The sequence below is a fragment of the Nyctereutes procyonoides genome, unplaced genomic scaffold, assembly GCF_905146905.1.
Source record: "Nyctereutes procyonoides isolate TBG_1078 unplaced genomic scaffold, NYPRO_anot_genome, whole genome shotgun sequence".
In the NCBI taxonomy this organism is placed as follows: domain Eukaryota; kingdom Metazoa; phylum Chordata; class Mammalia; order Carnivora; family Canidae; genus Nyctereutes; species Nyctereutes procyonoides.
In genome coordinates, this window is record NW_026575136.1 from 258,853 (window position 1) to 274,057 (window position 15,205).

Genomic DNA, 15,205 nt, shown 5'->3' on the forward strand with positions numbered 1-15,205 from the left:
TGTCAGCTGATTAGCAACGTTAAATCCATCCGCAACCTTAATTTCTCTTCAGCATGTAACCTATTCAAATATTCTGGGAAGTAGGATGTGGAGGTCTTTGTGGGGGGCATTATTCTACCTACCAGAGCCTGTGATACATTTTTAAAAAAGATTATTTATTTATTTATTTTTGACAGACACAGGGGCAGAGACATAGGCAGAGGGAGAAGCAGGCTCCTCGCAGGGAGCCCAATGTGGGATTCGATTCCTGAACTGGGATCATGTCCTGAGCTGAAGGCAGATGCTCAACTGCTAAGCCACCCAGGCATCCCTGTGATATATTTTTGATTCTCAAATGGGGAGTCTTTTGGTTACTTGCCTGTCTTAGTCTGTTCAGGCTGCTGTAGCAAAATACCACTGACTGGGTGGCTTATAAGGAACAGAAATTTATTTCTCACAGTTCTGGAGGCCAGACCAAGATCAAGGTGCTCAGAGACCGTGTGTCTGATGCAGGTCCACTTCCTAGTTCACCAGCAGCCATCTTCTTGCTGTCCTCACATGGTGGAAGGGGGAAGGGAGTTCTGTGGGGGCTCTTTCATAAGGGCACTAATCCCATTCCTGGGGGCTTCACCCTCATGACCTAATCTCCCAAATGTCCTAACACACTGGGGGTTAGGTTCCAACATGGGAATTTGGGGTAGGGTGGGGATACAAAACAGTCAGTCCAGGTAACTTCCCTTAGCTCTCTTTTATTCCTTTGAATAACAGAGTTACTTGCTTAAGGGTTTCCCATTCAAGCCAACACCAGTGTTTGATCCAGAGAGAACCAGCTGGGTACTGTGGTGATCACTTTCCTTCACAAACATGGGAGTGACTCAGGTATGCAAGGCTCTGGCTTCTCTCTTGTAAATCATCATCACAAGGATGTACTTCGACCACACATGACTGTTCGTAATGACAGCCAAGTGGTGGACACTCTTTTGCCTGTATCATCTCCGTTACTGTCATCACAGAAGGGTAGGTGTTGTCCCCAGGTTCAATGGAGAAAACTGGGGTTGAGTCAAATGGAGTAACTGGCTCCAGGTCACATAATCAGTGGCAGAACTGGGCTTAGAGTCTGGGCATATCTGATTTTATTCCACTTTTGGACAGCTCTGAGGAAATAACTTCTCTTAAAAGTCCTCCCAAACTATTTGTTAGTCCTTAGGCAAGGGTAAGTAATACCAATGGTTGGCTTCAAACTGATTGCATCAGAATCTCTGGGAGTGAGGCTTGGTCATCTGTATTTTTTGGTTCCCTAGTTACTGTGACTTGTGGTTAGGGTTAAGAATGGCTGCCTTAGGAAAATTCCATCTGCTTTCCAGCACCCAGTTTTGCATCATTCTGCACCCTTAACCTCTGCCCAGAACCGACCCCCTCATGTTCTGTGGCCAAAGAGGAAGAGTTCAGCAGGTGGGATTTCTCTGATTCTCTAGGGACCCCTTCTTGCCTGTTAGCAGGCCCTTGGTTAAGGCTCCCATGTACAGGGAGTTTCTCTAAGTGCCCTTTTACCCTGTCTTGACTTGGTGGCCACAGATGGATGCCTTTGCCTGGGCGTCTGTGCTTACCCATGGTGAGCAGGGAAGCAGAGAAACAGCCCCACTGAGTGCAGGGGTGATGCCTAGACTTCATGGGAATGATGTTATTTCATTTCCCCACCCTTACTCACTTCTCCCTCATTGATTTTATGGTGGAATAGTTCTCAGTAGTAACAGAAATACAGTCATTTGCAAAGGCAATAATTTAAGTTTCTCCCTCGACTTCTTTTTTAAAGATTTTATTTATTTTTTCATGAGAGAAACACACACACAGAGGTAGAGACATAGGCAAAGGGAGAAGCAGGCTCCATGCAGGGAGCCCGATGCGTGACTCGATCCCAGGACTCCAGGGTCACGCCCTCAGCCGAAGGCAGATGCTCAACCACTGAGTCACCCAGGTGCCCCTTGGTGTACCAATATTATGGTAAGGATTTTTGCATCAATGTTCATCAGAGACATTGCCCGTAATTTCCTTTTCTTTTGGCCACTAAGTCACCCAGGTGCCCCTCTCCCCTGACTTCTTACTGGTTTAGTAAATCTGTATAACACCTGAGAGTGGAGATACCTTGAATGCTTGCCCAGAGTGGCAGACACATGCTGTTTCTAGAGAGCAGGCAATTGTGGTGGATTGTAGCCCCACTTACGGCACAAATGTGCTGACTGGCTTCAGGAGGATGATTATCATTCTGTGCCTTCACCGCTTAAGTGCAGACCCTAGGAGGGTGGTAGGGGGTAGGATACACTTGGGGATTGCTCAGCTTTCTAGTCCAGACAGTATGTTAATATGTAAAAAAAAAACTTATTTATACAACACTGCAAAAATACAGAAGATGAGGAAATGATATAACAGAGCTTTATGTATCTATTGCTGAATTTAAACAATGGTTATTATTTTGATACATTTGCTTTAAGAGTTCTTAAAAAAGAGAGAAAGGTAAGTTAATTCCTGCACAGCTATTGCCCTACTACATCTTTTTTTTCTCCCTCCTTCCCTAAAAGTAACCACTCACTTGAACTTGCTGTATGTTATTCTTGTGAACATATGACTATAATCTGACTGAAATGGATGTATTCATAAATGGTCATGCTATGATTGTTTTGTATTTTTAAATTATAATACAGACAGGCCTTGATTGATGATTTTTCAACTTTATGATTGTGCAAAGGCAATATGCATTCAGTAGAAAGTGAACTTCGAATTGTGAAATGCTGTTATTTTCCCAGACTAGCCATATGCTGTGCGATGCTCTTTCCTGATGCTGGGCAGTGGCAGCATGAGGACAAAAAATTGATATATTTACAACCACTCTGTATCTGGCCAACCATTCTTTCTCACCTTCAATGCAGTGGTTAATTAATTACGTGAGACAGTCAACACTTTTATTATAGAATAGACTTTGAGTTAGATGACTGTGTCCAATTGTAAGCTAATATAAGTGCTCAGTTGTAATCCATATCCCAAATTTAAAAATCGTATATCTCTCCAATTTACTTAGTTTCTTTAAATATATTATTAAAATTTTAAAACATAATTTTGTCCATAAAAGTTTTCACACCATCTAAGTGTATTTCTATGTTCTTTATAGTGTTTGTTGGTATTATGACATGCATTTTTCAAAATCCCATTTTTTGTACATTTGTTGCTAGTGTGTAAAAAACATTATGGACTTTAGGTATTGTTTGTGTGCCAGCAATTTTATTGACTATTCTTATTAGTCCTATCAATTTGTCTATAGATGTTTTTGACTTTTCTGTGTTAACATTATTATCTGAGTTCAGACTTTTTTCTTTCCAATGATTACATCTTAAATTTTCTTTTTCTAGTCTTACTGCTTTAACATTGACAGTACAAGTTTGCATAGAAGCAATAATACCTGAAGTCCTTATATTTTTCCTTATTTTAAGCAAGAAATTCCAATTTTTCACTATTAATTCTCATATTTGCTCTTTGTTTTTGGTAGATATTCTTTATGTAGTAAGAAGAAGTCCCTTTTATTTCTACTGAGAATTTTACCTCAAAATAAGAATTTATTTTTATTTTATCATAGCCTTTTTTTTTGCTTCTGTAACTTCTCTTATTTGGTTTATTATTAGGTAGATTATGTGAATAGATTTTCTAACATTAAATCTTACTAATCTTGACATACAGTCAAGATATTTTGGTAAGTTACTAAACTTAATTTGCTAATCTGTTTGTAAAAATTCTCTGTGCCTATATTAGATCACCCAATGGTTTTTGATTCTCACACTGTCCTGTCTGGGTTATCTAAGAATCTGACACTCATAAAATGAGCGGGAGCATTTCCTCTTTTTCTGTGTCTGAAACAATTTGAATAAGATCAAAAATATCTGTTCCTGTGATATTTGGTAAAACTTACCCATGGAATCATTTGAGGTTGGGTTTTTTTTTGTGTGTGTCTATATTTGTGTATGTGTATGCCTGTGTACATATGTACTTGTGTGTGAATGAATTTTAAACTATTCATTTTATTTACTGATTATAGGACCATTCAAATTTTATACATTTCTTGGATAGTTTTGGGAAATTATGATTTTCTAAAATATTATAACTTTAATCTGAATATTCTGATGTTATTCATGGTATTTTCTAATGATTTCTGAAAATCTCCACTGCAATGTGATTAGTTTCCTTTATAAATGTATTTTTTGGTCATTTATAGGCATGTGTGTAATTTTTAAACCAATCACTGTTTCTTTGCTTATCTTGAGAGGTTTTTTTTCCTTAGTCATTTTTTAAGTAGTAACTGTTGATTTTATTGATTTTTCTGTTGTTTCATTTTTATTCTATTTTTTGTAATGAGCTTTAGAATTTTTATTATCAGTTTTTTTATTATTCAGGTTTTTAAAAAAGTTTTATTCATGAGAGACACGGAGGGAGAGAGGCAGAGATACAGGCAGAGAGAGAGAAGCAGGCTTCATGAAGGGAACCTGATGCAGGACTCGATCCCTGGACCCCAGGATCATGCCCTGAGCCGAAGGCAGACGCCCAACTGCTGAGCCACCCAGACATCCCTATTATTCAGTTTTTGATCAAAGTTTACTCTCTTGTTCCTTTCCCAACCTTGAGCCAGATGCTTAGCAGTCTTAAGCTCTAACATATGTATGATATAAAATTACCTGTAAGTGCTGCTTGAATTGCATCCCCCACATTTTGATATATAGAATTTTCATTTACTTGGAATAGAATATTTCCTACTATTTATTAAAATGTTTTAATAGACCCATGAATTATTTCCAAACATATGAGAGTTTCAAGGGTTATCTTTTGGTTATAGATTTTTAAAAATGTAATCTTTACTCTTAACATGGGGCTCAAACTCACAAGCCTGAGATCAAGAGTCACATGCTCTACCAACTGAGCCAGCCAGACACTAAATATTTTATTTATGTATTTATTTGAGAGAGAGTGAGCATGGGTGCATACACGGGGGAAAATAGAGTGGGATGGAATGGGGCAAGTAGACTCTACACTAAACATGGAGCCCAATGCAAGGCTTGATCCCTTGATCTTGAGATCATGACCTGAACCCAAATCAGGAGTCAGAAGCTCAAGTGACTGAACCACTCAGTCATCCTCTTGTTATAGATTTTTATTTTTATTGTATTATGATGAGAGAGCATGGTTATGTGATATTTGTTGTTTGGTATTTTTTAAGATGACTGTGAGTCCTAATAATGTATATTCTTTAATTCTTAGGTACAGAGTTTTATAAATGTCTGTTAGATCAAGTTTGTCAGTCACACTCTTTAAAATTTCTACAGGCTGACTCTTATACTTTTATAAAGGTTTCTATTTTTCATTAGATATTTAATTATTTTAAATACTACCTTGTTAACATTTTTTTCAGATTATAATTCTATTGCCTCAGATTCTCAAGGTCTAATCTTGTATTTACAGTGTTTTCTGCCTTCTGTTTGTGGTAGATTTCTCCTTGTGGATTTTGACAATTTTAATAGACACTTTTAATTTTAATAGACAATTTTAATATTAATTTAAATTTAATAGTTTATCTTAGGTTAACCTTTTCCCTTCCATGAATCCCTTGTGGCATTAATGGTTGTTCTTTTAGCAAGAGCCTCAAAGTTATCACTGGCCCAGGCACTGAGGAGTTCCTAGAAAATGTGGATAAATTTGAACTCCAGGCCTGTCTGGGATTTCTAATTCCTAAAAGAGTTGTTTTGGCTCATCTAGAATTCAGACACAGACAAGACTTCTTGTTTATCTGTTCTGATAGACTTTGTTGTAGCCTATCTTTTCAGAAGGGTTATCACATTTTAGAGTTCCACTTTGAGAGTTCTTACTTCCAACTCTTTACCTTGCATTGGGTCCAACATCATGTCTCCTATTTTAAAATTCAAGCTGTTATGTTTTTCACTCTATGGCAACCACAGCATTATCAGCTTCTAAGCCATCACTCTGTTCCATGCTCCTTTTTGGCACCTAGAAATTTCCACTTTTTTTTGTATGTGAACCTAATAAAATACTTAATACATTTTAAAATTATACTTTATCAGCAATTCTTGGTGTTTGAAGCAAGATGTTTTCTGTTGCTAGTGGTTGTCCTCTTAGTCTTATATTTTTAGAACTAGAATACATGCTTAGTCTTTAATTGTGAAAGATGGAGATATTTCAGGGCACCACAAGACAAATGCTTCTTAAAATATTTCAACTCTTGTTTTCTCGTGAATGCAGTATCCTAGCAATATTTAGATAGGTCCTTCATTGCTGTTAGCCTGAAGGAGCCAACCTCAGGGCTGGGTTGATATCTGTGGAAGACTGTGGTGGGGGCTGGCAGCTATTGTGCGGCTGCCGCAGGGAACTTCCAGGCTGTGGTTCTTTTTATACATAGAGGAGATGTTTTATCTCTTTTTTTCTTTTTTAAAGATTTTATTTATTTATTCATGAGAGACACAGAGAGAGGCAGAGACATAGGTAGAGGGAGAAGCAGGCTCCATGCAGGGAGCCTGATGTGGGATTCGATCCCAGGACCCCGGGATCACGTCCTGAGCCGAAGGCAGACATTCAACTACTGAGCCATCCAGGTGCCCTGTTTTATCTCTTTGATTAAACATCTTTCCTACAGCAGAAATAGCAGGTCCATGGTGAAATTTACTTGAACTGCTTTCCTGGTGACGCCCATGGGGAGACTGCTATGAGATTTTTCTTCACTTATTCTGGAAAAAAAAAGAGTTCTCCCAGATGAGAAGCGAAAGCAAGCAGATTCCCCAATGAAGGACCTTCAGGAGAGGATTTTTCTGTTTTTCATCCTTCTCTGTTCAAATATACAGATGTACATATAGGGAAATGTACAGAGGCCTTACCAGGGCAGTCCTTGCTTAGAAAAAGTTGTCACATTGACTAAAACCTCCATTCCTTTAAAAAGGAGTAGTTATTACATAAAGATGCCAGGAAGCTCAACGGCTCTCCCACAATAGCCAGGAGTAATAATGCAGCCCTAAGAACTACAATTTCAGTGTCTCTTAAGTGCTAATCATGGTCCTATTGCTAGGACTCCAGATATAGAAGAAGTTAGTTTTTGCCCTCAAAGAATTTATAGTTCAGTGGAGATGAATAGATCACTAGAAAATTAAAGGAAGGATACAACTAATTTAAAAAACTGGTGGATTAGTCTCTATCAAAGTTAAAACTTTTGCTCTTCAAAAGACAATGTTAAAAGAATAAAAAGACAAACCACAGACTGGGACAAACTATGTGTAGATTTTATATCTGATAAAGGGCTTGTGTCAAAAATATATGAAGAACACTCAAAACTTAAGAAGAAACAACTCAATTTAAAAAATGGGCAGAAGATTTAAAGAGATATTTCATCAGAGAAGATATGTGAATGGCACAAGAGCACATGAAAAGGTGCTTGACATCATTATTTCATTAGGAAAATGCAAATTTATACCACCATAAAGTATCACTAAAGACCTAATAGAATGGTTAAAATAAAAAAAGACCATCAAATTGTTCAGTTTATTTTAGGTGCCTTGGAAGAAGTAATCAAGGTGCTATCAATAGATGGCCCATGGGAGGGTCCTTTAACTGATACTACCTGGAAGTCAGAGAAGAGGAGATACTTGACCTGAGACTTGGAATTTGAGTCTGTGTTATTGAGGGAAAGGGGATGAGGAAGGGCAAGGAAATAGTCTTCACAATGAGGCTACACCAAATGCAAAGATTCCAAAGCGTGTAATTGTGTGATCTGTCTAGAAACCTGCAAGTAGCAGAAGATGCGCATGGAGGGGAGAGGAGAGGCAAATAATGACCCCGATTCCTTTCTAGCTCATGAGTTTATGTAATTCTCATTATGAGATACCACTACCTTGTGTAACCAGCTTGTCCAGGCATCCCCATCCCTGAATACAACGTGGGGTGACATCTCCATTTATATGCAAATTAGAGTGGTATGACTCTCTGACCCCCTACTTGCCCACAGTACCCCCCAATTATCTGGGAGAATCTCCAAGTGGGCTTTCATATATACATATATGTTCATCAAACAGTCTGTCATGTTCTTCCTTTCCTTCCCAAGACACACATTTTGACATCTTTTCCCCAGCAAGCTGACCCAAGAAGCTGCATTCACAGTCCTGGACCTGTTTTGGAGTTCAGTCACTGGGAGGACTCCAGAGTTCACATCACGCTTCTTGAAATGCTTCATGTACCCAGAGCAACCAGGTACCAGAACAGGGAGAAAATCTTGTTGTGCATCTGCATTGTCAGCTAAACTTAGCCAAGCAAGATTTTCCATTCACAGAATTCTCTTCTTTTTATAAGCACAGATTAGTTTTGCTCACAAGAGATACTTTGTGTGAGATCTGGAGGGCAGGAGTGAAGCAGCAGCCATATTTTTTCCACTCTGTTAGTCTATACAGCAGAGTGGCAACTTGCCCCCATTTATCACTGATTTGCTATTGGGCTGGGGCCAGTCCCACCACATTTGCTGCTTCTGTGAATTCTTGGCCAGGTCCATGTGCAACTTTGTGGTGAAGGGGCCCCTTGTCTCCTGCATATCACCTAAGGCATCAAGGTAGGAGGTAGTGGGAGACCGATGCAGGTCCCAGGTTGTTCTTGCCATTGACCACATCCAGTTTTCTTTCTTGATGACTGATTTAGCTGATCTGTGGCAATGTCCTGCATGGACTGCCCTACTGCCTCTCACAGCCAGGTGAGATCTAGCTCCTTATTTCATATCACTCACAGTGGTCCTGCTTCTCTGATTGAACCCTGACTAAGCCAGGTCTCCCACCCACCCTTGTGCTACCTGGATCCAAGAGCAGCATTGCTTTGCCAAAACCTTTATAAAGACCTCTCCTGAAAGCAGAGTGTCCAACGTCTGACCGTGCCCTCTATTATCAGAGACTAAAACCACAGGGCTGAGTGGGTGAGAGTTACCAACACAAACCTTCCATTTTTCCTCTCTTCTCTCAACCCTACCCCAACCAAATGCCTTCTTCCTCCCCCAGTTAATAGAAATAAATCTCCCTGCAGTAGCCTGGGTGTGAACAGATGTTCCTTGTGGACGTGAGTGCTGGTGGAGGGCTGGTTGGCTCTCCAGCCCAACACCCTCAGGGTGCTGCTCGGGCAGTTCCATTACCCTCAGAAACAAGATGAACTCCTCCCTGAGTTATTGATTCTCTCCTTCAGAGAGTCCCAACAACTTGATTCTCTCCTCATGTCTTTGTTTTCACTCATTTCCTTTCCATGTTCCTTTGCCAGAGATCTGGGATGGATTACAAGGCCTCCTTGAAGATGTACTTGACTGAAGGAACACAGTGACAGGGAAGAGCAGTTTCATGGTTTTTTTATGCCATGCAGTACTGTATCTGGTAAACTCAAGTGTACAAAGCCCACAGAAAGTAAGGAAATTCTGAACTAGAAGAGGATGAACTGGAAGCAGGTAATGAGAGGCCCTGACCCTGTCCCTGCTTGAAGCTTGCTTGAATCCTCCCACATGACACTCTTGGGTTCTAGGAAAATCTCTTTCTGTTCTTCCTCTGTAAGAAGATCCTGTAGATTCACCATGTTTCCTTCCCAGTGGTCCCACAGGACACTGAGTATGGTAAGAAGAAGCAGCTCTGAAGTCTGGAAAGGTGTGTTTCCTAGTGCAGTCTTTTCTGAACCTGCTTGATCATTGGAACTCCCTCAGGTGGGTTACTGTTCCCCACACATGTTGGAAACCAGCACAACTTTCCAGCTTTCTACCTCCTCAAGATTTTAAGTCAGTAGGTTGGGCAGTGTCATGGAATCTATACTTTAAAAATGAAACCAAAACCAAACAAAACTCGACAGTTTATTCTGATGATAAGCCAAGTTTGGAAACAACTGTGAACAACTAGATGTAGTGAACAACTGACCTAGTAAACTGATCTAGTGAAGGAAAGAGCCTTATAATGTTTAGGGCTTCAGTCTCCAATGCCAAGGAAAATGGAAGGAATTATCCAGATAATTCTAGGGAAAAAACCCCACATTTTCATTAGGATTATGTGAAGCATGAGTAACTATATCTGAGACATTTGGGCGGAAAGCATATAAGTGAAGCAAAGTCTTTCCCCAAATAGATTTAAATTCAGACCAAGCCTCGGAAGAGGTGACAATGGTGGGAGATTGAGCAAAGAAGGAAGAATTGCATTTTCTGAACAGTTTTACACTTATTGTGGCCACCCTACACTCTGGATGTGCTGGGAGTCTCTGTGTTTGATACATGCTTATTGCAAAGTAGCCTCATAGCTCACAAACCATGAATCCCTGTTTTTGACATGGAAAAATAATGCCTATAACTTACAGTATACCGTACTTTGGCAAATCATGAGAGAATAGATCTTGGGGCAGTGTTCCTCTTGTTTAGGATCTAAAATTTCTAATGCATCTTTATATATAAATATATACACCTAAAAAAGATTATTTATTTATTTGACAGAGAACGTGCAAGTGTGCACAAGCAGGCAGAGCGGCACAGGCAGAGGTAGAGGGAGAAACTGGCTCCCCTTTGAGCAGGGAGCCTGATGCAGGGCTCAATCTCAGAACCCTGGGATCAGAAGGCAGAAACCTAACTGACTGAGTATATGGCAGCCCCATATACTTTTTTTTTAGAGTATGGTTGTCATATAATATTGTATTAGTTTTAGATGAAGCACACAGATGAAGCATTGAATAAACGCTTCTATACATTATAAAATGATCATAACGATAAGTGTAGTTACCATCTATCATTATCACAATTTTATTGACTCTATTCCCTGTGCCATACTTTACATTCTTCTGACTTATCTATATTATGACTGGAAGTTTGTACCTCTTAATCTCCTTCACCTACTTCACCCATCTCCCTTCCTCTCCGGCTACCACCAGTTTGTTCTCTGTATTTATGAATCTGTTTCTGTTTTGTTTGTTTGATATTTTAGATTCTATATATAAGTGAAATCATATGGTATTTGTCTTTCTCTGTCTGAGTTATTTCACTTGGCATAATCCCTCTAGGACTGTCCATGTTGTTGCAGATGGCAAGATTTCATTTTTTATTTTGTTAATGGCAGAGTGATATCCCTCTGTGGGCATGTGTATGGGGGTGGGGTGGGGGGAGGAGTATTATATTGTCTTTATCCATTCATCTGTCAATACACAGTTGCTTCCGTAGTTTGGCTATTATTAAAAATGCTGCAATGAACATGGGGGTGCATCTATCCTGTTGAATTAATGTTTTTGTTTTCTTTGGATAAATACCCAGAAGTGGAATTGCTGGATTGTATGGTATTTCTAGTTTTTAATTTAATTTTAATTTTCTAATACTGGTTTCTACAATGGCTGCACCAACTTACATTACCACCAACAGTACAGAGTTCCCTTTTCTCCACATCCTCGCCAACACTTATTTCTTATCTTCTTGATTCTAGCCATCCTGACAGGTGTAAAGTGATACCTCATTGTGGTTTCAATTTGCATTTCCCTGATGATTAATGATGGTGACCATCTTTTCATGTGTCTGTTGGCCATCTGTTTGTCTTCTTTGGAAAAATGTCTATGCAGGTCCTCTGCCCATGTTTTAATTGGACTTTTTTGGTGTTGTATGAGTTTTTGAATATATTTCGGATTTTAACCCTTTATTGGAGATATGATTTGCAAATGTCTTCTCCCATTTAGTAGGTTGCCTATTTGTTTTGTTGATGGTTTCCTTCACTATGTGAAAGCTTTTTAGTTTGATGTAGTCTCTTGTTTATTTTTGCTTTTGTTGCCCTTGCCTCAGGAGACAGATCCAAAAAAATATTACTAAGACTGGTGTCTAAGAGTTTGCTGCCCATGTTTTCTTTTAGGAATTTTATGGTTTTGGATCTCACATTTAGGTCCTTTAATCCATTTTGAGTTGATTTTTTATTTCAGGTCAGCATCAGTTGCCTTGTAGCTAAGATGGCTACTTGTCCCAGACATTATGGGGGGTGGGAGGTGGGCACAGATTTGTCATTCTGCCCATTGTCTCCCATTAGTAAGGTATGACCAATTAACAGCCCTCTCTTTCCTAATTTGGGTGTAGGAAATTGAGGCTCCATCTTTAGGGACTGAATGGAATGCATGCAACTCCATTTCAGGTCTGTGTTCCATGGTCTGCATTTGCCGGACAAATTTCTTAAATGCCACCTTTTCTGGGAGGGGGACTGTGGCTTATTTTGTTCCATCGAACGTATTAGTCCATTGCTTATTGCCTTGATCTGGAAAGTCACCCAGAGAGAGGAAAGGCAGGGGCTCTGTGGGCCCAGCATAACATTCTGTGCGAACACCAACTTAGTGCTGCCGTCTCATGGCTGGGTAAACTCTAAAGGCTGCCAGCAGCTTTGGAGCAGCTTTTGGAAAAGGAACCAGATATTCAGAATGCATGTTCTTTGCCTGCCCAGAAAAAAAATTGAGCACCAATTTCTAAAAACTGTGTGCTATCCTTGTTTTTCTGTTTCTGGAATGAAGGAAGTACCTCTTATATTATTGAGGTCGATTCCTTCCTGTTCCTTTAAAGAGAAAGGAATTCATTCTCATTTTGGTTTTAGTTATTCTGGGATCAGCCCTTAGGCAGTATTTTGAGTGAAGGTTTGAGAAGTTTGGAGAAAAGGATTTAAAAAGAAGTATACTACTTAAGTCCAGAAAAGGAGGCAGAAAGTGGAGACAGGTAATTCTTACCTCTGGGGCGAAGGTTCTCAAAGCGTGGTCCTTGTGCCAGCTGCATTAGCAACAGTGGGGGAAACTTGTTAACATGCATGTTCTTGGCCCTTGGCTTAGACCTGCTGACTCGGAAACTCGGGTGCAGCTCAGAGAACTGTGTTTTTAGCCCATTCTGAAGCAAGCTCAAGCTACCATTTTGGGGAATAGAAGCTACCCCTGGACAAATGTGAAGCAGGTGACATTGGCAGCCATTGGGTTCTTCATGATACTCATCCCTCCCCATCCCCTCTGTGTGTTATTTACCGAGTAAACAAGGCATCTGTACTCAGCGACTATTATGGGCAAGCCCTGTTTCAGGTGATGTCGATACAGGGGTTGGTCTGAACAAGAGCCCAAGGATTTGCATTTCTAACAATTTCCCAGGTAATGCTGATCCTGCTGGTCTTGGGGGCTGGATTTTAGGAGCTTGGTTTTTAGAGGTGAGAGCAGCAGGCCCCAAAGCCTTTGTGGTTTTCAGATGGAGCACATATCTCAGGCTTTTCAGGTTCTGTGTGGCCGTGAGATCCACTTCTCAGCCCTTCCTGCCATTTACCATGGGCACTCAGGAGACATGGTTATTTGAATTGAACTAGTCGGGATCCCTGGGTGACGCAGCGGTTTGGCGCCTGTCTTTGGCTCAGGGCGCGATCCTGGAGACCCGGGATCGAATCCCATATCGGGCTCCCGGTGCATGGAGCCTGCTTCTCCCTCTGCCTATGTCTCTGCCTCTCTCTCTCTCTCTGTGACTATCATAAATAAATAAATTAAAAAAAATTGAATTGAACTAGTCTGTTATAAAGGCATTAAAATAACATGCTGTGATTTCACCACCCAAAGTTGGGGCAATTGAAGAGCCAAAGCAGACATACAATTATTAAAAAGCTTTGTGAAAATTGTCAATAGTCTGGGAAATTTTGGCTGTATATTGAAAGGGCTGCCTGTGCTCTGTGTCGTCTTATTCTGATCAATATTCCTTGCATGAAGCACATTCACCTCTGGTTTAATTTTCCATTTATAAGTTTGGTTGGTCCAACAAATCTAAACAATTCTAATGCAAAGAGTGAATAAGCAGAACAGCAAATCAAACTGGATTTGTGGGCACAATTATACGTAAGAAATGTCAGAGCTGAGAGCCATAATCTAAAGGCAGATAATACAAATGTCTGCTTGTATGTCCTATGTAGTCTCTACTGTCTGCCGACTGTACACAGTTCCTCTGATAGACCTTCTGTGACTCAGTCTAGCCCTCAGCTGACTTTGGGCTAAGCTGCTGAGGCAACCCCAGCAACTGGACCTGATAGACCAGCATTGTCTGGGAAGATAAGAGCTAGGCTTTGCTTTGTAAAATCTTAAGTCTTACTGAGAGAGTGGATGAGGCAGCTTAGTGTGGTGGTGTATATGCAAAGCTTTGGGGTCAGGCAAGACTGGTCCCCCAGATCTTTTATAGTTTATGGGAAGTTATTTGATCTCTCTGGATCTCATTTTTTTCACCAGTAGATTTGGGACACTGCAACCCACTTCATGCAGTGGTTTTAGGGATTAAACGAGAAAAGGTAGGTAAGGCACATAGTAGGTGTTCAATATAGAGTAGCAAACTCCCAGTTTCGGAGGGCTGGGGCTGGAAGAGGCTGTGAGTATCCACACCTGTAGTCTTTGTGGTCTAGGCCTTTTTTCTCCCTCTTTTTTTTTTAAGATTTTATTTATTCATTCATCAGAGAGGGAGAGGCAGAGGGAGAAGCAGGCTCCGTTGGAGGGGGGGCAGGGGAGGGGAAGGGGAGCCCAATGTGAGACTTGATCCCAGGACTCTGGGATCACGACCTGAGCCGAAGGCAGATGCTCAACTACTGAGCCACCTAGGCACCCTTAAGGTTTCTCTGTGTTAAAATGTGAGTACACGAGCCCCCAGTGGAGGGTACCCACAGGGCTATAAATGCTCTAGGATTCCCAGGGCAGCAGAAATGCTGGCCTAGAGCAACAGCATCAGATGACTACCCCAGAGAAGCAAATATAAGCCTTTCCTACAGAAATGATGGAACTAGGCCTTGATGATTTGGTTAAAATGGGATGTGCTTGAATTTGAAAGGTAGGCCCCATGTATGTGGTAGGTGCGTACTCACTAGTCACTGGGTTTGTTTCATGCATTTCTCCTGGAAAAGTTTGGTGGTGAAGCAAAGGAAGGAAAGGAGGCCGGAGTGAGGCTGCTGTGGAGGTATAAAGGGTCCAGGTTCTGATGTGGTTGGGAGTGCAGGAAAGAAAGGGTGTCTGGAGAAGTAGAGAGGTTGGAAGCAGGATACTGGAGATTTAGTTTTTAATTTTTCTGAGGGAAGATTACTCTGGGTGAGTCCTACTCTGAAATACTTTTCATGAACCATGGACCAGTTCTCCCACAGCATGACCCCATTGTTGAGGGAGTTCATAATTGAATGAGAGGTCTGGG

The 15,205-nt window shown here is 40.6% G+C and overlaps 1 long non-coding RNA gene across 1 annotated transcript in view; it reads left to right on the plus strand.

The window, feature by feature from the left end:
• LOC129495542 (uncharacterized) overlaps positions 1 to 15,205 on the plus strand; it is a 69,503-nt gene that overhangs the window by 11,608 nt on the left and 42,690 nt on the right. Inside the window, exons 4-6 of the long non-coding RNA XR_008661545.1 lie at positions 8,144 to 8,262; positions 9,304 to 9,484; positions 9,623 to 9,733. This is a non-coding gene — a long non-coding RNA (uncharacterized LOC129495542). The remainder of the gene's footprint in view (positions 1 to 8,143; positions 8,263 to 9,303; positions 9,485 to 9,622; positions 9,734 to 15,205) is intronic.